Here is a 21,937-nt window from a genome sequence, read left to right as displayed (position 1 = left end):
CTCTAGCTGTGTGCCACTGGCATTGAAACCCAACACATTTACCATACATATTTGTGAGTACACTCTTCAGATATCCTTCTGAATTATCATTGTAGGTGTTGTAAGTCATCATGGAACAGTCTGCCCTTAAGGAACCGAAACCACTAAATAGAAATAATGGTCTCTCAATAGCTTTAATTAATTTCATTTCATTAGTTTTGCACTTTTATGCTCCTGTAACATAATTATTTGTAAACTGTATTCATAACTGTTTCTTAATTTGTAGTAATTTTATCACTCAGAGGATAATTGTTAATTATTTTCCCTATAATTATCATGGAAGAAAACAGGGCTCTTGAAAACTATGAAATTAAATTGGAAAGGAATTTCAAACAGCCACACTCCCCTTTGCCCTGACATCCCAGATGGTGTCTGCGGTTTGTGTTCATAATTATGCAAAATGACAGATGTCAGGGAGCAAATATTTTCAGCATATTAATAAGAGCGAATGCACTGCCGCCTTCTGCATCGCAGCCATGCACTGACACAGAATGCTGGTAACTCTCCCAGACACAGCAGGCAAAAAGGCTCAGGTATGCTCCTGGATTGTGCGGTGTCTGGAGCAGTCAATGGAAAATCAAAACGCTGAAGATCTAGCGCCTACTCCACCAGAGACTCACTGTGTGACTTTGGCCGTGCTCCTTTTAGGAGACAGGGATGTGAACTAGTAAGTAGAGAAGTAAGACTAGTGAGCAGAGAGCAACATCTCATTGATTCAGCAGCATCGCCAGGGATGAGATAGGGCACATACCATCATTCGCCAAATATCTGAAGCTTATGTTAAGCTCTGACATGTTAATTTGTATCAATTTTGAAGGAAGTTTCTCTAAAACATATCATATAGTCCTATTGTTTCTTAAAGTGAATGACACGGAACATAATTTCAACCTCCTATTTAACCAACACAAAAAATACGTAATAGGCCGGGCACAGTGGCTCATGCCTGTGATCCCAGCACTTTGGGAGGCCGAGGAAGGCGGATTACCTGAGGTCAGCCTGAAACCCCATCTCTACTAAAAATACAAAAACATTAGCTGGGAATGGTGGCAGGTGTCTGTAATCCCAGCTACATGGTAGGCTGAGGCAGAAGAATTGCTTGAATCTGGGAGGCAAAAGTTGCAGTGAGCTGAGATGGTGCCACTGCACTCCAGCCTGGGTGACAGAGCAAGACTCTGTCTCTCTCTCTCTCTCTCTCACACACACACACACACACAAAAAAAAACAGATGGGACAAATAGATAAATTTACTTCCAAATATATTAGTAATTACATGTAAATGGACTATCCATGTCCTGTCTTCCCAACTTGCCCACTGCCAGAATGGCCTGCATCTGCTGGAGGTGACATCACTCTACAGAGGCCTCTGGGCTCAAATTCTCTCCCAGAGGGCTGAGATTTAGTCTGTGGATTTGCAGGCCTAGTAGTCAGATCCCGCTGGCCTCCTCTGGAATGTGTTCTTGGATGACTAGGCTTTCTCAACACAGGACGCAGTGTTTCAGGTCTATCACCGAATCTTCAGTACTATGACTCTGCTATCTTCTAGGTGAGGGGTGCCCTCCTACTCTCTGTTCAAGCCGTGCTTCAGGTGGAGTGGAAAGGTGATGTGTCTGGTTTTCAAATCCTCATATCTGGGAGCATTGCTGATGACGGCAGCAACTTCAGTTCATTAATTTTAGCTCCCTCTGCTGTTTCAGCAACATAGATCATTAAAACAAAAAACTTCAAAAGAAAACCAAGCCAATAACAACAAAAACACCCCTAAGAACTCTTAAAGAGAGGAAAAGGAAAGAAACTGATTTGGGGCTGGAAAGTTTTTTAAAAGAAGCAATCTTTATATGAAAAACTAAACAAGAGCATATGAAATACACTTTTCTAAAATAGCTATTTTTTCTTTCACTGCGTCTTTTTATCATTATTAAAAATTGTTTGTATTAACAAATATTACCAATCTGATCATAATAATTTATGGCTTGTGTTTATTGATTTATTCTTCAACAAATATTTATGATCCCATTATGTGCATGGTGCATGGGGCCGGGTCCTGTGGATATGCAGGTGAGAAAGAGAGTTGTTTAAATAATACTCTTTAGCCGGGCACAGTGGCTCAGGCCTGTAATCCCAGCACTTTGGGAAGCCAAGGCGGGCAGATCACTTGAAGTCAGGAGTTCGAGACCAGCCTGGCCAACATGGCAAAACCGTATCTTTACTAAAAATACAAAAATTAGCTGGGTGTGGTGGCACGTGCCTGTAATCCCAGTTACTCAGGAGGCTGAGACACGAGAATGGCTTGAACCAGAGAAGCAGAAGTTGCAGTGAGCTGAGATTGCACCACTGCACTCCAGGCTGGGCAACAGAGTGAGACCCTCTCTAAAAAAAACACAAAAATTAGCCAGGCATGGTGGCACATGCCTGCAATCCCAGCTACATGGCAGGCTGAGGCAGGAGAATCGCTTGAACCTGGAGGTGGAGATTGCAGTAAGCTGAGATCACTCCACCGCACTCCAACCTGAGCGACAGAGAGAGATCCTGTCTCAAAAAAATTAAAAAAAAAAAAAGCTCTTTAATTGTATAAATCGGTATGGGTTTATTCCTGTTTTCATTGTCATAATCATTCCTTGGATAATAGATAAAATCCTTAATGAAGATTAATGCAATTTACTATAGATTTATTTTAAAAAAAATAAAACCCTTTAAAGTTTTGTCTCTGATATTAAAATCGTTACAGGCAGTAGTGTGAACCTTGAAAACAAACTTGGGCAAGTGACCTAAACTTTCTGTGCCTCAGTTTTCTTAGTATAAATGGGATGTTGGCAACAATAACACTACTTCATATAGGATTGTTGGAAATAACAAACGAGCTAAATCACTTTAAGTGCTTAGACTAGTACCTGACACCTAGAAAACACAAAATAAATGGTAGTTATTATCTTTGTTCATTTGTGAGTTCACTAAGCATCAACTGGGTCTTTCCTATTCATACAAGCAAACATATGATGACTTCGTGCTTTGCTAATGGTTTCCATCATTTCAGCAAAATTTCTAAAAGACACGTCTTCCATAATTGCCATCTCTTCTTCCCTACTGCTGGTTCTCACTTAAATCCTCCATACTCTGGGTTCTGGCTTTGGTCCCCTTTAGGACCTGTATTCCTGAAAGTCCCTAAAGATCCCCAAAGTCCAGTAAGACATTCACGTGGACCTTCTTTGTCTTGAAGGCTAGCAAGCATCTGATGTCTGACATGTATTGTTCTTGTGGTTTCTCTGGCATGGTGGTGGCAGAGTTTTTTTGTTTTGTTTTGTTTTGTTTTTTTGAGATGGAGTTTTGCTCTTGTTGCCCAGGTTGGAGTGCAATGGGGCAATCTTGGCTCACTGGAACCTCTGCCTCCTGGGTTCAAGCGATTCTCCTGTCTCAGCCTCCCAAGTAACTGGGATTATGGGCGCCCGCCACCACACCCAGCAAATATTTTGTATTTCTAGTAGAGACAGGGTTTCACCATGTTGGCCAGGCTGGTCTTGAACTCCTGACCTCAGGTGATCCACCCGCTTCGGCCTCTCAAAGTGCTGGGAGAACAAGCATGAGTCCCCATCCCTGGACCTCTTCCTTTATATCCTTGAGGAATAGCATCCATTTTCACAGAGTTAACCATCACCACTGGAGAGGGGAATACAGCATGGGCTGCTCTCGTGTGTTTTCCAACACCAACTACTCTGATTCTCAGGATACCAACTGGGTGTCCTACAACTCAATTCCATTCTGACATTAACTTTAGTAGTTAGTGTCAGATTCCACAGCCCAGCACCTCCGTGTGCTCGACAACCTGGAAGTTCATCAACTTTGGTTTAAGAGTCTTCAGAGAGCTCATTTTCCAGTGAGTGGGGTTGAAAGTTATGACCTCGGAATCACTTGATGTTTCTGGTTACCAATCCCATCCTAAGGCTATTGAGGGGCCCCACCCTATGTCACCTCATTTGCATAACTTAAAGGTTGCTAGAAAGAGACTCTTTAGAACAGACAAAAGCCATTCCTATATTCAGGGAATTTCAAGGGTTTTAAGAGCTTTGTTGCAGAAACCTGAGACAAATATAGACATACACACACACATATACATATATATATACACACATACATTTTTTTCTTTGAGATGGAGTCTTTCTCTTTCTCTGTTACCCAGGTTGGAGTGCAGTGGTGTGATCTAAGCTCACTGCAGCCTCCACCTTCTGGGTCCAAGCAATTCTCCAGCCTCAGCCTCCCAAATAGCTGGGATTACAGGTGCACACCACCAGTCCGGGCTAATTTTTGTATTTTTAGTAGGGACAGGGTTTCACCATGTTGGTCAAGCTGGTGTCGAACTCCTGACCTCATGATCCACCCACCTCGGCCTCCCAAAGTGCTGGAATTACAGGCGTGATCCACTGCGTCTGGCCAAATATATTTCTTGTTATACCACAGTGCAGAGCCAAAGGACCTGGGTGTGAACTCAAGCACCATGACTTAGGAGCGGTGTGACTTGGGTGCCTTAAGTAATCTCCATGAATCACAATTTCCTCATCTGTTAAATGGTGATAATAATAAAACCTTCCTAATAGTTTGTTGTGAGGATTAAGCAAGTTAACAAAGCACCTAAAATAATACCTGCCACATAGTAAGCTGTCAGAAAGTGTTTGGTCACTATCCACCCACCGGCCCACTCCATTGTAAGATAACATTCTAACTCCTCTCTTCCCTGCAGGTTAAGTTCCCAAGGGCTTTCGAGGCTCTCTACTTTGCAAAATCTTAAATTCCATATTATTCACAGCAAGCAGTTTAATAAGTGTTAAATAGAGATGAGATTGACTAGAAGTGTCCTTCATTCTAAATGGAGACTTTGGGAAGCAGGGTGTGCGTGTGTGTGTGTGCGCACGCACGCGCGTTTATGAGAGTGCATGAGTAAGGTTTGCAGAACTCCACCTTCTGGAATACAAATATTTAGAAAGAACATAGCTAGGCTTTCAGTATACCTATTGAAATGGGTGAGTTCCCTTATTCATCCCACAGTGCGTGTGGCTTGATTCTTACATGCCCCGATGCACAAGCCCCTAACGGCAGCATGCAGACAGGCAGGTGCAGAGGTCGAGGCGAGCGTTTTTGGGCTTCAACCCCATAGCAGAGTCTAGGGGTGAGTGTTTACGACTCCTGAAGCCCAAGTGGGCGTGCATTACAGTGCGCTCTTTCAGCTTTGCTGTCTGCAGACGGCGTGCATTAATCAGCTTGATAGACCCTCTGCCTTATCAAAAGGGCAGAGGGCGTCCTGTATCCTGAGTTCTTGCCCAGTGTGCTGGAAGAATCGTATCACACATGAGCACAAAGGATGAGTGCAAGGTTTTATTGAGTGCAAGGTGCTCTCAGCCAGATGGATGGGGAGCCAAAAGTGGGATGGAGTGGGAAGGTGATCTTCTCCTGGAGTTGGGCCACCCAGCGGCCAGACTCTCTTCTGACTGCCCCCAGCCAAATTCCCCTCAGTATCCACATCATTCTGCCATCAATGGTCTGCCAGTGTCTGCTGATATGTTCCTCTGCTCCTCTCCATGTCCAGCCACTTGTGTCTGTGCCTGCTAAGGTCTTGGGCTTATATGGGCACAGGCTGGGGGGCATGTCAGGCCAGAGTGGTCTTGGAAAATGCAACATTTGGGTGCAAAAACAGGAGAGCCTGTTCTCAGTTATGTCTGTGGGCACAGGCCCAAGGGTGAAGCCCTCGCCAGGGACCCTGCTCTTCTCCACCTAGCACTTCCCTGCCCCCTCCCATATCACTATCGGTATAGTAATATATACAGATAAGTACCCAAATGCTTTTGATTAGAGTGAGGAATGAAAATCTTTCCACATCAGAAATTAATAAGCAATTTTTGGCAGAGATATTGAAATAAATTATGTTCCTAGTTACTGGTGGAATGTCAGTATTTCCATTATAAATTGTTGACTCAAATTCAGATGCTCCAAGGTGGAGTTCACCGTGTTCCATTAAAGCCTTTGAATTCAAGGGTGTGTGTGCTCTGATTCCTTTCAGGTTATTACACAGTTTTCCTTGAAACGGGGAAACATTGGCTGATGCATTAAACTCATCATGCCATGATGCTAACTAATAAATTCAAAGACAAACCTATACAGGAAAAAACTAATCTTTCTTACACACCCACTTGTTTCATTTGCAGCCATATTTATGTACTTCTGTTTAATTTATGAGGACTTTATGAGGACTCCTAGAATCTTTTGAAGGATCTGCTAGGAATTTGTTCCTCGGTGTGAGCAAAGTCCTATGCTTCCTTTAAGATCCCGCTCAAGTCACGGCTCCCATTAATTTTACTTAACCAGAAATCTTACGTAACTCCTCTATGGACTATATGTTGTGTTCCCCAAAATTTATATATTAAAATCTTAACCCCCATTGGAAGTAGGGCCTCTGGGAGGTGATTAGGTCATGAGGGTAGAGCCCTTATGAATGGGATTAGTGCCCTTATAGAAAAGACTCCAGAGAGCTCCCTCGCCCTCTTTCTGCCAAGTGAAGATACAATAAGACAGCAGCCTGCACCCAGAACAGAGCCCACATAGGAACCCAGCCATGGATTGGATACCTTGATCTCAGACTTCCGGTCTCCAGAATGGTCAGAAATACTTTTTTGTTACTTACAAGCCACCCAGTCTACGGTCCTTTGGTATAGCAGCTTGAACTGACTAAGGCATTCCTTAGCTCAGTATTTCTACTGGTTCATCATCATAATAACCTATGAATTTTTGGAAAAAAAAAAATCCCAGCCCAGATTTCTAAAGAGTCTGATTTCTATAGATTACCTATAAGTCTGGAATAGGCCCAGTAAGAACTGCAAAAGTTCCCTTGGGAAGTGTGATGATTAGGCCGATTTAGAAGCCACTGGTCTCAGTCTTCTAGTACTTGATAGGCGTGTAGTAGTTAAGTTTGCAAATACTGAGCCCCCAGAGGTATGCTTTTCTGAGAACTATTTCTCTATCCACAAGTAGTGGGTCCTGGCAAGTTCAATTTTGGAAGGCGCCTTTCTTTTGGGCCACAGTGATTTGATCAAGAGAAGACATCTGACATAAGCTCGGCCAGACTCTTCTGTCATTTTATTTGAATTGAGAGACTGAGCCTGAAAGAGCTGGGAACTGGGTCACTTGGAAGAGCATCAGATCCAAGGTCCACATGCCCCTGCTGGGCCCCTGGGGCTTTTCTGCTTCCTGCCTTTTCTGAGGCCCATTTTCATCAACTCTTCCTGGAGTTGTGTGAAACACTCTGTATTAGTGCCCTAGGACTGCCATAAAAACTACCGCCACCTAAGTACCTTCAAACAACAGGAATGGATCCTCTCACAGTTCAGGTGGCCAGAAATCCAAAATCAAGGTGTTGGCCAGGTGCGGTAGCTCATGCCTGTCATCCTAGTACTTGGGAGGCTGAGGCAGGCAGATCACCTGAGGTGGGGAGTTCAAGACCAGCTTGGCCAACATGGTGAAACTCCATCTCTATTAAAAATACAAAAATTAGCTGGGTGTGGTGGCAGGCGCCTATAATCCCAGGTACTCAAGAGGCTGAGGCAGGAGAATCACTTGAACCCGGGGGACGGAGGTTGCAGTGAGCCAAGGTTGCACCACTTCACTCCAGCCCTGGTGAAAGAGTGAAACTCCATCTCAAAAAAAAAGAAAAAACAAGGTGTGGCAGGATTGGTTCCTTCTGGGGACTTTAAGGAGAAACTGCCCCAAGTGTGTCCCTAGCTTCCTCCTGGTGTTGCCAGCAATGCTTGGCACTCCTTGGTTGTAGACACATCACTCCAATCTCTGTGGCCCTTCCTTTTCTTATTAGGGCACCAGTCATTGTATAAACAGCCCATCCTAAATCCAGGAAGAGTTCCTCTCAAGTTCCTTAACTAATCACATCTGCGAGAACCCTATTTCCAAATAAGGTCAGACCAAGGTTCCAGGTGGACCAAGTTTTAGAGGGACACTATTCCATCCCCTACATGCTCATTTGCTTGAGTGAGCTGCTAAAGACAACATGCTCAAATTCCCAGAGACAGGGGACCTCTTTTCCCCTACATATATGTCAGTCCCACGTGGAACTCAGGAGTCAGCTTGAGTGATGTGGCCACGCCTGGACTGCGTCAATGGAGGTGGGCACTCTGATTGGCAAGCCTGAGTCACATGCTCATGTGCATTGGGGAAAGAGAGTCACATGACAGGCAGCTTCACCAGAGTCACATGGGATGGAGAAGGGAGTTTTCCCAAAGGGAAGGAATGCTAGGTAGATATAATTGCAACCCCTCAATACCACCAGGACTCATCTGGTTTCAGATTTGAAGGAAAAATAAAAATTGCAATCAACATTTCTATAGTTCATAAAATTTATAGCAAACTGGCTTCCAAACACTCTCTCTTTCCACAGCCTTAGCAAGCTTTAGTTACAGGGTTCCTACTACCTATTAATAAAAGATAAAAATTCTCAGATAAAGTACTTAAACTTTAGTCTCGCCGTCTCAAAACTGTTATCCATAGAATCAGTTGACTGTCTTCAAAGAAGCGACAGTTGTTCACATTGACATAGCACTTTGCACGATCACATCTGTTATCAAAACTGATGAGCGCGATGACTCTGGGAGACCGGGCATTGCTATTATCTCCATTTCGCGGATCTGGGAAACGGAGGGGCAGAACATGTAAGTCATTTGCCTGAGGTCACATGATCAGCTTGTGCAGAACCAGCCTGAGAATGCAGACCCGCCTGATGCCTCAACAGTCTCTGCCCTTATTATAATGACCCAGTTCTAGGATGCCCTTGAAAGCCAGGAGAGCATCCTGGAGAACACTTCGTCTTCCTCTCAACCAGCCTCTCCATGACACAGGATTGCTGTTCCGCTGGGAGACGCTATTACAAACTTTTGATCTCACAAACACGTTTTTCTTCTTCAGAAGCACACATTCTCATTCAGAAGAAATGCAAAGCTCAGAGGTGTGTGGAAAAATCAATCTTTGCTGTCTTCTAGAAAAGAGAAAAAACAGTTAGGGAGGGTTGATATTGTCTTCTCTTCTCTCTAATAAAACAACAGGTCTGGTGCGGTGGCTCATGCCTGTAATCCTAGCACTTCAGGAGGCCAAGGCAGGCAGATCACTTGAAGTCAGGAGTTGGAGACCAGTCTGGTGAGCATAGCAAAACCCCGTCTCTACTAAAAAAAAAATACAAAAATTAGCTGGGCGTGATGGTGGGTGCCTGTAAGCCCAGCTACTCCGGAGGCTGAGGAAGGAGAAGCCCTTGAACCTGAAAGATGGAGGTTGCAAGGTCGCGGTGAGCTGAGATCTCGCCACTGCAGCCTGTGGGGCAGAGCAAGACTCCATCATAAAAAAAAAAAAAAGTACGGCTCCTTTCTCCTCTGGACCTTTGAGGACTGAAGCTTAGGGTGATGGGCTTCAGTCAGTTGGGACTTGGGAAGACATCTGTGTGTAGATGTATTTAATGGGCATATGCATGTGGCATGGCATTAAGTAATAATGTTAATTTTCCCACAGTGGATTAGTTCCCAGGCAATAGCAGAAACCAGACAGCATTTCTTCACTACCTGCAGCGTTGCAGGAACTTCCGTTATCTGCCTCATCCCAGGCCTCCTGAACAACTGAAAAGGAACCCAGGAGGAAGGGTGGAGAAGATGGTTAATTTTAGGTGTCATCTTGCATAGGCCATGGTACCCACATATTTGATCAAACAGCAGTCTAAAGACAAACAGACAAAAAGCCTTTGTTTTGTTGTTTGTTTTTGAGTCAGAGTCTCGCCTGTCACCCAGGCTGGGGTGCAGTGCACAATCTCGGCTCACTGCAACCTCCCCCCACTGGGTTCAAGTGATCCTCCTGCCTCAGCCTCCCAAGTAGCTGGGATTACAGGTGCCTGCCACCACATCCAGCTAATTTTTGTATTTTTAGTAGAGATGGGGTTTCACTATGTTGGCCAGGCTGGTCTCAAACTCCTGGTCTCAAATGATCTGCCCTCCTTGGCCTCTCAAAGTGCTGAGATTACAGGCAAGATCCCTGCACCCAGCCTCAAACACCTTTGTTGCTGCAAAGGTTTGTGTTTTTTGTTGTTGTTGTTTTTTGAGACAGGGTCTCACTCTGTCGTAGTGCAATCTCGGTTAACTGCACCTCTGCTTCCTGGGCTCAAGTGATCCTCCCTCCTTGTTCTCCCAAGTAGTTGGGACTGCAGGTAAGCGTCACCATACCTGGTTAGTTTTTGTATTTTTTGCAGAGGGGATTTCCTCATGTTTCCCAGGCTGTCCAAAGGTATCTTAAAGATGAAATTAACATTTAAATCACTAAACTTTGAGTAAAATAAATGATCATCTGTAATGTGGGTGGGCCTCACACAAGCAGTTGAAGGCTTTAAGTGAAAACTGGCTGAGGTTCCCCTGAAGAAGGAATTCCGCCAGCAGACTGTCTTGGGATTCGGCCTGCAGCATCAGTGCTTCCCCGGGTCTCCAGCCTGCCAGCCTACCCTGCGGACTGTGGGCTCACCAACAACACTGTGTGAGCCAATTCCCTGGCACAAATCTCTGAATAGAAATCTCTACACATCCTGTTGGCTCTGTTCCCTCCAGCACATCCTTGCACACACACTTCTGGCCGCCTCGTGATGCCTGCGTTTTCCCTTCAGCATTCAGACGGCCGCTTTGTTTCTCTGTCACCCGCCCCCGGCGCATGGGTTCTGCTGTATCTTGTCTCTTCCCATGTAGCCCGGTCCTACCGAGGACAGGGGTCATTTTCACACATGCTGTCATTTTCTCATGTCTCTCCGTCCCCTGCTCAGATACACTCTCCCCCTGGAGCTGTCCTTTAGCTGATGACTACCAAGCATCGCTGGCCTGCACTCCGCTCTCAGGGACGTCGGCATCATAGCTCCTTCTGGCTTCCTAACTCCTCTCTGATGCACATCTCTAGGGGAAGCCATCATTTCTAATTACCTTCAGAGGTTATCATCGAAACCTCCTTTCTGAAAAAAATTAATGCATTTATACAGTAAGTCCTCATGTAACGTCATAGGTAGGGTCTTGGAAACTGTGACTTTAAGCAAAGTCCTTGACTAACAGCAGGTCCTTGAATAACGTTGGTTATAATGTTGATGAGGAAAAAAAGTGGTTCCATTATACATTGTTTTACTTAAAGTTACAGTTTCCAAGAACCTATTACATTAAATGAGGACTTTGTGCATATTCAAATGAATTATTTTCTGAGTCTGTAGATCACATGAACTCTGATCGTTCAGTTATATGCCTTAGTTTTAATTCTGGATATGCTAATCCTCGTGTTAGGTTCACCATCATTTGGAAACCGAAATATCAGGTCCCCTATCAGCAGCCTAGGGATCTCACATTTAATTAAATACAACTGGGAAGATATTTCTTTAATAACTGTTTAATCTATTATCACTTATCAAGTAAGCATATAACAGCTCTAATCTTCAGGAATAAATGATTTTCACCCCCCTCCTCTTTTCTGTAAAATGCACAAATTGCCTCGAGCTCGCCTTGGTATTTGAGCTACTTTTCTTTTGAGGGTGACGATCTGTTCCTTTACTACAGTATTTGAAAACTTGTCCTTGAAAATGACCCGAGACCAGGGAGAAATGCAGTGAGCCTCCTCTGTGAGGATGACACGGTCAGTATTTGTCTTTACCTCCCTCCCTAGCTCCCAAAAATCTGATCAAAAGGATACACAATCTATTTTCTTAAGAGAATAAATCCATTCTCCATCACAGAACTGGGAAAGAAGAAAGGCTCTCAGCATTAAATCAGAATTTGGTAGGGTGGGGGTTGCAGATTTCTGGAATATTGAAAACAAATGGCCTAACTTATGAAGAAACAAGGCAGAGAGTTCCACCACCAAACACAGGCATTGTCAGAGGCTTGCCATCCCTCCAAACAGAGCCCCAGAGAAACTCAAGCTTAGGGGCAGCGGTAACAAACACAGACCTTAGTTAAAGGGCTGATTGCAGACTGTCGTGCCTCGCCGCCACTTTGCATATAAAAATAGGAAAACATAAACACCAAGTAGAGATGCGTGTAAAGAATACTGCTAGTCAGAGAAATACAAATGGCCTTTATGCACATAAAAAGATGCTCAAACTCTCTAGTACTAGGAGATAAGTGCAAAGAGAATGACAACAATACACCATATTTTACTCATTTGACAGCTGATACTAGCCTGTAAATGTATGAGTGAATGGTTTCTTCCCATGTAGGTAGGAATCTACCCTGTTGGTAGGAATCTAAAGGTATAGTTGTTGTGTGTTTTTTTCTTAGCTGCTCCAGAGCTAACTCCTAGGCAGTGCACCCAGAGTGAGTCTAAAGATACAGTCTTTTGGGATAACAATTTGTCATCATCTAACAAAATGTCCCATGCCTTCATACAGCAATTCTTCTTTGACTTCACAGAAATATTGACAGATGCAAAAGACTACAAGTGCAGGAATATACCAGGTAATGTTGTCTGCAATAGCTAATAATCAGAAACAATCTATAGAGAAATGGATAAGTTATGGTTTATTCACAGTAAGGAATACTATGTTTAAAAGATCTGACATGGAAAAACCCTCAAGATATATTATCATAAAAAATAAGCAATGTGCCCCCTGGATTATCCTAGTGAACCCAAGGTGATCACGTGTCCTTACCAGAAGAGGGCAGTGGAGTTGGGGTCGGACAGAAGATGTAAGGATGGACACAGAGGTCAGAGAGGCAAGAAGATGCTTTGAAGACTGAAGGAGGGGCCTTGAGCAAAGAAATGCAGAAGCCAGAAAAGGCAAGGAGACGGAATCTTCCCTGGAGCCTATACCACTTTTGCTGTTGTTGATTTTCAAACAATTACAAACATACTGAAATGAAATTTCAAGAATAGTAGAAACTTTTTTCCTGGATCATGTGAGAGTAACGCTGACACAATGCCCCATCACCCTGAATTCTCCAGTTTGTAATTCCTACAAAAAAGGAGATTCTCCTACACAAGCAAAAATGCCACCAGAAAAATCAGAAAATTAACAATGAAATCTTCCTGCAATCAACTCTATGGATTGCACCCCAGTTTCTCCAGTTGCACCAATAATATATAGCCAAAGGATCCAGGACAGGGTGTCCCGCTGCGTTCACTGCTCATGTCTATACTCACCTTCCATCTAGAGGCTGTCTTCTCATTGCCTTCTATCAGGTGGCAACGATTCTCATTTGCCCATTTCTGCTGAGATCAACTATGATCACTTGATTAAGGTGGTATTTGTCAGCTTTCTCTACTGTGCATGACTAATCTTTTGGAATCAGTAAGAAAACGTGAGACTATTTATATATCTCTTTCTTTCCTTCCTTCCTTTTCTTTCCTTTCTGTCTGTCTTTCTGTCTCTCTCTTTCTTTTTCTTCAAGGTCGGTCTAGCTCTGTCACCCAGGCTGGAGTACAGAGTGGCCCGATCTTGGCTCACAGCAGCCTTGACCTCCCTAGGCTCAAGCTATCCTCCTGCCTCAGCCTCCCAAGCAGCTGGGACCACAGGCATGCACTACCACACCAGGATAATTTTCGTATCTTTTGTAGAGACAGGGTTTCACCTGTTGACCTTGTGGGAAGTACTATGTTGGCCAGGCTGGTCTCGAACTCCTGAACTCAAATGATCTGCCCACCTCGGCTTCCCTAAGTGCTGGGAATACAGGCATGAGCCACCGTGCCCAGCCTGTTCTTTTCTTAAATAATACTACTTATGTAGAACTAAGTATGAAATCATCTAAATTTCCTATCATCCCAAATTAGATTAAGATAATTACTGTTGGCTGAGAAAGATAGTATTACATATGGCTTCATTCCTTTACTGTATAGTCCACAGAAATTGAGAATCTTCACATTGAGTGGAAAATAAGAGAGAATATGTTCAGATGACAATAAAAGAAAGTCAGATTAGACTTTCAGACAAAATGACATTAAATATATTTTGACATTGAAACAAGTGGCCAAGTGCAGTTAAGGAATTTCCTTGACTCATGATCTTTATAGTAAGAGTAAATGTAGCAAAACTCAGCTGTTCAACACTTCTTGCTCAAATAATTTCTGTAAAATGCTTAACTTTAGAATATAACCGTATCAGTCAGGGTTCTCTGGAGAAACGGAACCAATAGGAGATATATGTGTGTGTGTGTATGTATACATAGACACACAGAAAGAGAGAGAGAAAGAGAGAGAGAGAGAGAGATTTTAAAGAATTGCTCAAATAATTGTGGAGGCCGGCAAGTCTGAAATCTCTAGGACAGGCCCACAAGTTGGAAATTCAGGTAGGAGCTGATGTTGCCATCTTGAGTTTGAAATCTGTAAAGTAGGCCAAGCAGGCTGGAAACTCCGAGTTTCTGTGGTGCAGGCTCGAAGCAGAATTCCTTTTTCTCAGGGAAAGCTTAGTCTTTGCTCTGAAAGCCTTCAGCTGATTGGATGAAGCTCACCCACATTCAAGAGGATACTCTACTTTATTCAAAGTCAGGAAAGTACATATCAATCACATCTACAGAATACCTTCACAGCAACATCCAGGTTCGTGTTTAACCAAACAGCTGGGCCCCATAGCCAAGCCAAGTGGACATATAGTGAACCATCACCATAACGATCGCTGTTTTCAAAGAAACATTGATTTTCTTTCACAATATTAAGTCAAACTTTATATTTCCTATGCACTGTTTAGCATTGAATTCACTCTTAGTTCCTAATAAAGTTTTACTAACACACACATACAAGTCTTATTAGAAAATTGATTTATGTATGTTGGAAAACACATTTATTGCATTATTTTGGAACAGTTTTAGTTTTTGCATGATCTTTTCTATGGTCATATATTCAATTTTCTTTGACAATTTTCACTGATGTCAGCTATTTGGGGGAAAATATAGATTATTATTATTATTATTTTTAAAGACAGAGTCTCACTCTTTAGCCCAAGCTAGAGTGCAGTGGCGCGATCCTGGCTCACTGCAACCTTCGCCTCTGGGGCTCAAACGATTCACCTGCCTCAGTCTCCCAAGTAGCTGGGACTACCACACCCAGTTAATTTTTTTTGTATTTTTAGTAGAGATAGGGTTTCACCATTTTGCCCTGAGTGGTCTCGAACTCCTGAGCTCAGGTGATCCATCCACCTTGACCTCCCAAAGTGCTGGAATTACAGGCATTGACCACTGCACCCAGCCAAAATATAGATTATTTTTATAAAACGTGTCACTGAAAGGGTTTGGGCAAATAAGAGTAAGTCTTTTTTTTTTTTTTTTTTAATTCAGTCTCCGTAGAGACTATCAAAAATTGCCAATGCCGACTATATTGCAAGTCGTCACGGCAGGGCATTGGGAAAAGGTTTCAATTAGCAATAATGGTTCCTCGGATAAACCTCATCGGCTACGATATCTCCACTGCGCAAAGCTGAGAGAGTGAGTCTTTTGGTGCAGGCTGGCACTCATACGCAGAGATGCTGCAGATCAATCTCCACCCTCAGCCTCTGCAGAGGAAGCTTGGGTCTGGCTAGCTGGACTAATACAGCTCTGGACTGCAAGAGAAGGCCTCGAGCCCCCGCCCCCACTCAGTTGGGTTCCTTTTTTAAAGAGCAAGCCCGATTGGCTTTGCCAGGGGGAACAAAATGTCTGCGTGGGCATCGGGCGGGCTGGGCTTGGGGGACAGTTGTTCAGGCAGTTCGCTGTCTGCAGCGCCTGCTGCCAGCACCTGTTGACCTTGTGGGACGTTCCATTCGGGCGCAGCCCCTCCTGCGGTGGAAGGGGGAGGTTACGGCCCATTTAGATTGTTGCCAGGCAACCCACATCTTCAGGGTCAGGCTGTCCTGTTTGTCTTTCCACAAAGCATAGCTTTAACAACATCTAGATTGTCGAGGGAACATAAAACTGGGCTTGTTTTTTAATCCCGTTCTCATCATTGCCCAAAGATGTTACTGATTTGAAACAACTTTTAGATGATCTGCGTGCAAGAAAAACCACAGGGACAGCCAGGCATGGTGGCTCATGTCTGTAATCCCAGCACTTTGGGAGGCGGAGGCGGACGGATCACCTTAAGTCAGGAGTTCAAGACCATCTGGCCAACATGGTGAAACGCCGTCTCCACTACAAAATACAAACATTAGCCGGGCATGGTGGTACAGGCCTGTAATCCTAGCTACTTGGGAGGTTGAGGCAGGGAGAATTGCTTAAACCTGAGAGGCAGAGGTTACAGTGAGCCGAGATGGCGCCACTGCACTCCAGCCTGGGCGACAGAGCGAGACTCTGTCTCAAAAAAAAAAAAAAAAAAAAAGCCACAAGGACAAATATCCCATAAGCTGATGCTGTAATGATGTTGTCACAAATTACTAGTGGCCTCAACGGAGTGTGGTAGTTTTACAATTTACTGTTTAAATAATCCAATAAATACAAACTACTTAAGTGGTGTAGGTTCAATAACTCCACGAAACTCTTTAATTGTTTAATAATTTAGGGCTACATTTCATTATTTCATTCCTATTATATTTTAATCCATTCTCTATCAATGCCATAGAAAACCTTCCCTCTAGACCTGTGTGTCCAATAAGGTAGGCACCAGCCACGTGTGGTTATGTAAATGAAAATTAAAATTAACTAGTTTAAATGAACAGCTAGTTCCTCCGTCATCCTAGCCACATTTCCAGTGGTCACGTGTGGCTGGTGGCTACTTTATTGGGTAACACAGCTAAAGGACACTTCCATCATTGCAGAAAGTCGCATGGACAGTGTTGCCGGCCTTTGGCAGGAAAGAAAGTCTTGAATTGTCTGGTGTCCAGGTCTCATCAAAAGTTTATTTACACCAGAAATAGGCAGAACAAAAAAGAAAAAAAAAGCATGTTTAGGAGAAGCGATATTTGTGGACTGATTGGTGGAAGGGTGCCCATCTCTATAAATTTATTTGAGTTTTAGCCTTGAATCAAGCAAGCCCATAGCAGTGTTTCTGGATCACAGAGTCTATAAAACTGTTTTTGTGGAGCCACATTTTAGGATATTTTCCAAGAATTCATTAAGAAATAACCATGTGGGCCAGGCACGCCTGTAATCCCAACACTTTGGGAGGCCGAGGCAGGCGGATCACATCAAGAGATTGAGACCATCCTGGCCAATATGGTGAAACCCCATCTCTACTAAAAACACAAAAATTAGCTGGGCGTGGTGACAGCTGTAGTCCCAGCTACTCAGGAGGCTGAGGCAGGAGAATTGCTTGAACCAGGGAGGCGGAGGTTGCAGTGAGCCAGGATTGCACCACGGCACTCCAGCCTGGAGACAGACCAAGACTCTGTCTCAAAAAACAACAACAGTCTGGCGCGGTGGCTCACGCCTATAATCCTAGCACTTTGGGAGGCCGAGGCAAGTGGATCACGAGGTCAAGAGATTGAGACCATCCTGGCCAACATGGTAAAAGCCCATCTCTACTAAAAAATACAAAAAATTAGCTGGGCGTGGTGGCGTGCGCCTGTAGTCCCAGCTACTCGGTAGGCTGAGGCAGGAGAATTGCTTGAACCCAGGAGGCGGAGGCTGCAGTGAGCCAAGATCGCGCCACTGCAATACAGCCTGGTGCCTGGTGACAGAGCGACACTCTGTCTCAAAACAACAACAACAACAAAAAGAAATAGGCTTGTGAATATTGCTGTGCAGAAAGTGAAGAAGTAAGCATGGTGGGGACCTGTCGAAGGAGAGATGTGCCAGCCTGATGTGGCATTTGATGGCCAAATCTGAGAGAAATTGAGCAGCAAAATAAATAATGATAAAAAGGATTACAGAATTAACCCAGCATGAAAATTGTCCGTACTGATGTAAATAAATATGCGGAGGAGAATGGGAAGTTCTTCCTAACCACAGAATGCCAACAAATGAACGCAGAGGGAATGATGGAATTAGAACTTCACCATTTGGCTATCGTTGTAGACATAATCATTTTATGAAAGAGTCAGCAAAGCAACTAGTGGGTTGGATATGAGACAAGAGATTTTTATGACACCAAAGTGTCTCCTTATAAGTATTTATTAATTATAAAGGTAAAAACTAGTAACTTTAGGTTGGGCACAGTGGCTCATACCTGTAATCTCAGCACTTTGGGAGGCCGAGGTGTGCAGATCACAAGGTCAAGAGTTCAAGACTAGCCCGGCCAATATGGTGAAACCCCGTCTCTACTAAAAATACAAAAATCAGCCAGACGTGGTGGCAGGTGCCTGTAATCCCAGAGACTCGGGAGGCTGAGGCAGGAGAATTGCTTGCACCTGGGAGGCGGAGCTTGTAGTGAGCCAAGATCGTGCCACTGCACTCCAGCCTGGGCAACAAGAGCGAAATTCCATCTCAAAAAAAAAAAAAAGGTGAATATATGGGAAAATACAACAAATACAACATCGGGGAATCTAGATGAAGAGTATTAGCAACTTCTTTGTACCTTTTTTGCAATTGTTTATGGTCTGAAATTACTTCAAAAATGAAAACGAATAGAATAAACAACCCTATGGAATCCATTACTCTACTAGTGGGAGGCATAAACGTCTGCACCTCAATTGTGAAACTTCATATTAGCAAATGCTTACAATCAAAAGCTATACGAGCTTTAATTTTTTCCAAAGATTGTGTAGTTTCTCTCTTTGCCTGTTAAAAGTACGAAACTGTTTCCCTTTTATTCTTAATGCTCAGAAAGCTCAGGGCTAACTCTAGTAGTTTCTGTAGTTTCTAGCTACCAATATTGACCATGGAGGACCCTATAGAAAATGCCCTGTGAGCTAGGTGTGGTGGCTCACGCCTGTAATCCCAGCACTTTGGGAGGCCAAGGTGAGTGGATCAACTGAGGTCAGGAGTTCGAGACCAGCCTAGCCAACATGGTGGAACCCCCGTCTCTACTAATAATACAAAATTAGCCAGGTGTGGTGGTGCGTGCCTGTAATCCCAGCTACTCGGGAGGCTGAGGTGGGAGAATTGTTTGAACCCGGGAGGCAGAGGCTGCAGTGAGACAAGACTGTGCTACTGCACTCCAGCCTGGGCGACAGAGTGAGACCCATCAAAAAAAGAAAGAAAGAAAGAAAGAGAGAGAGATAGGAAGAAAAAGAAAGACAGAAGAAAAAGAAAGAAAGAAAAAGAAAGAAAGAAAAGAAAGAAAGAGAGAAAAAACACTTTGTGCTTCCTACATTTCCCTAGTCCTGGTACCTTTGTTTGTTTATATCTTTTATTTTTTTGAGACAGAGTCTCACTCTATTGCCAGCCTGGCATGCAGTGGCTAGATCTTGGCTCACTGCAACCTCCACATCCGAGTTCAAGTGATTCTCCTCCCTCAGCCTCCTGAGTAGCTGGGATTACAGGTGCCCACCACCACACCTGGCTAATTTTTGTATTTTTAGTAGAGACGGGGTTTCACGATGTTGGCCAGGCTGGTCTTGAACTCCTGACCTGTGGTACACCCATCATGGCCTCCCAAAGTGCTGGAATTACAAGTGCGAGGTACCGTGCCCAGCCCTGTATCTCTTTCTCTCTCTCTTTCTTTCTTTCTCTTTCTTTCTTTCTTCTTTCTTTCTTTCTCTCTCTCTCTTTCTTTCTTTTTCTTTTTTTTTTGAGTCAGGATCTTGCTCTGCTGCCCAGGCTGGAGTACAGTGGTGTGATCTTGGCTTATTGTAACCTCTGCCTCCTGGGCTTAAGTGATCTTCCTGCCTCAGCCTCTTGAGTAGGTGGGAACACAGCTGTGCACTGCGTGGCTTGTTATAGTTCATCTGCACAAGTCCTCAGTGGACCAAGGCAGGGCAGGGGATACACAGCAGCATCTTTGTACTCAGCCTCTCTGTGTTCTGGACTCTGTACTTTTCATCCTGTCTTACTTCATGTGCGGCAGGTCCTCAGATAATGGCGTTTCATTTGCACTTTCTCTCCACGTCTGCACGGGTTTTCTCCTCAGACGCCAGGTTCCTCCCATGTCCCAGAGCTGTTTCCATGAGGTTCAGTGGTGAGTCTTCATGGTCCCAGTGTGAGGGTGACAGTGGGTGAGGGTGTGTGGGTGTGAGTGTGTGTGTGTGTGACAGTGGGTGAGTGTGGGTGTGAGTGTGAGTGTGACAGTGGGTGAGTGAGGTTGTGTGGGTGTGACAGTGGGTGAGTGAGGGTGAGTGCGGGTGTGTGGGTGTGAGGGTGAGTGTGGGTGTGGTGTGAGCGTGTGTGGGGATGAGTGTGGTGAGTGGATGAGTGAGGGATGAGGGAGGGTGTGTGGGTGAATGTGGGTGTGAGGGTGAGTGCGGGTGTGAGCATGGGTGAGGATGAGTGTGGGTGAGTGTGGATGAGTGAGGGTGAGTGTGGGTGTTGTGTGAGCGTATGTGGGGATGAGTGCTGAGCGTGGATGAGAGGGATGAGGGAGGATGTGTGGGTGAGTGTGAGTGTGAGTGAGGGTGTGTGGGTGAGTGTGGGTGTGAGGGTGAGTGTGGGTGTGAGGGTGAGTGTGGGTGTGAGGGTGAGTGTGGGTGTGGTGTGAGCGTATGTGGGGATGAGTGCTGAGTGTGGATGAGTGAGGGATGAGGGAGGGTGTGTGGGTGAGTGTGGGTGTGTGGGTGTGTGGGTGTGAGGGTGAGTGTGGGTGTGAGCATGGGTGAGGGTGAGTGTGGTGAGTGGAGGGATGAAGGAGGGTGTGGGTGTGGGAGAGTGTGGGTGTGTGTGACTGAGGGTGTGAGTGTGGACCAGTGCGAGTGAATGTGGGTGTGAGTCGCCCTAGGATAGAGGGTGTCCTACCCAGGGCGGGTCCCACCTGGTCCCCTGAGCTGCTGTGAAGGACTGTGTGGCCACTGGCGACCCTGAGCTGAATAAACAGGTAAGTCCTCATCTGACTTGTTTTGATTAATCCTTCTTAAATGTGTGAACAGCTCACATTTACTCAATGTTTAATATGAGGAATATTTTGGTCTTTATTTAGAAGTTTGGTGATAATTTTGTGACCATAAATTATAGCTTAACTCTGGTTTATATCAGTGCGTAAGAAAATGTGTTTGGTTTACATGTTGTTTTGCTTAAAGTCAGTTTCCAAGAACCGATTAAGTGAGGATTTTACTGTACACAAAACCCCACCAGGTGGCGACTCATGCTCCTGTTGCCACATTAGGAAGGGCAAACTAAAGCACAGAGAAGTTAGGGAGCACACAAGCTTACCAGCTTAGAAAGCGGTGGAGCTAGCCGGGTGCAGTGACTCACGCCTGTAATCCCAGCACTTTGGGAGGCCAAGGCAGGGGGATCACAAGGTCAGGAGTTCGAGACCAGCCTAGCCAATATGATGAAACCCTGTCTCTACTAAAAATACAAGCCGGGCGTGGTGGTGGGCACTTGTAGTCCCAGCTACTTGGGAGGCTGAGGCAAGAGTATCGCTTGAACCCAGGAGGTGGAGGTTGCAGTGAGCCGAGATTGAGCCACTGCACTCCAGCCTGGGCAACAGAGTAAGACTCCAACTAAAAAAAACAAAAAGAAAAGAAAAGAAAAAAGAAAAGAAAAAGACAGCGGTAGAGCCAAGGGTGGAACCCAGGCAGCCAGCGTTGTTAACAGACTGGAACTGGACTGCCATTCAAAGGTGAGAATCACAGAGGGAGGGAGCTCACTTAATGTTTGCACAAAGATCTCAGCACAGAGTTGACTGAGACAAAAGTTAGAGTCTTGAAAATAAATACACGTCCACATTATATTGTTACATTTTTTTTTTTAGGCAGTGCCTTGCTCTGTTGCCCAGGCTGGAGTGCAGTAGTGTGATCTGGGCTGACTGTAGCCTCAACTTCTTCAGGCTCCAGTGATCCTCCCACCTCAGCCTCCTGAGTAGCTGGGATTACAGGCATGCAACACCACACCCACTAATTTTTGTATTTTAGCAGAGACGGGGT

General features: G+C 44.6%; 1 non-coding gene across 1 annotated transcript; it reads right to left on the bottom strand.

Annotated features, from left to right (window-relative positions):
- Positions 1-15,347: 15,347 nt before the first annotated feature.
- On the bottom strand, positions 15,348-15,488 carry LOC135272235 (U4 spliceosomal RNA). The gene has a single exon (XR_010340321.1). It is a non-coding gene; the product is annotated as a U4 spliceosomal RNA (small nuclear RNA).
- Positions 15,489-21,937: the final 6,449 nt, after the last annotated feature.

Source organism: Aotus nancymaae, unplaced genomic scaffold (assembly GCF_030222135.1).
Source record: "Aotus nancymaae isolate 86718 unplaced genomic scaffold, 86718_ANA_hifiasm-v0.15.2.pri h1tg000006l, whole genome shotgun sequence".
NCBI lineage: Eukaryota > Metazoa > Chordata > Mammalia > Primates > Aotidae > Aotus > Aotus nancymaae.
Note: the sequence above shows the minus strand (reverse complement) of the source record. Positions and strands in the feature narration are given on the sequence as shown.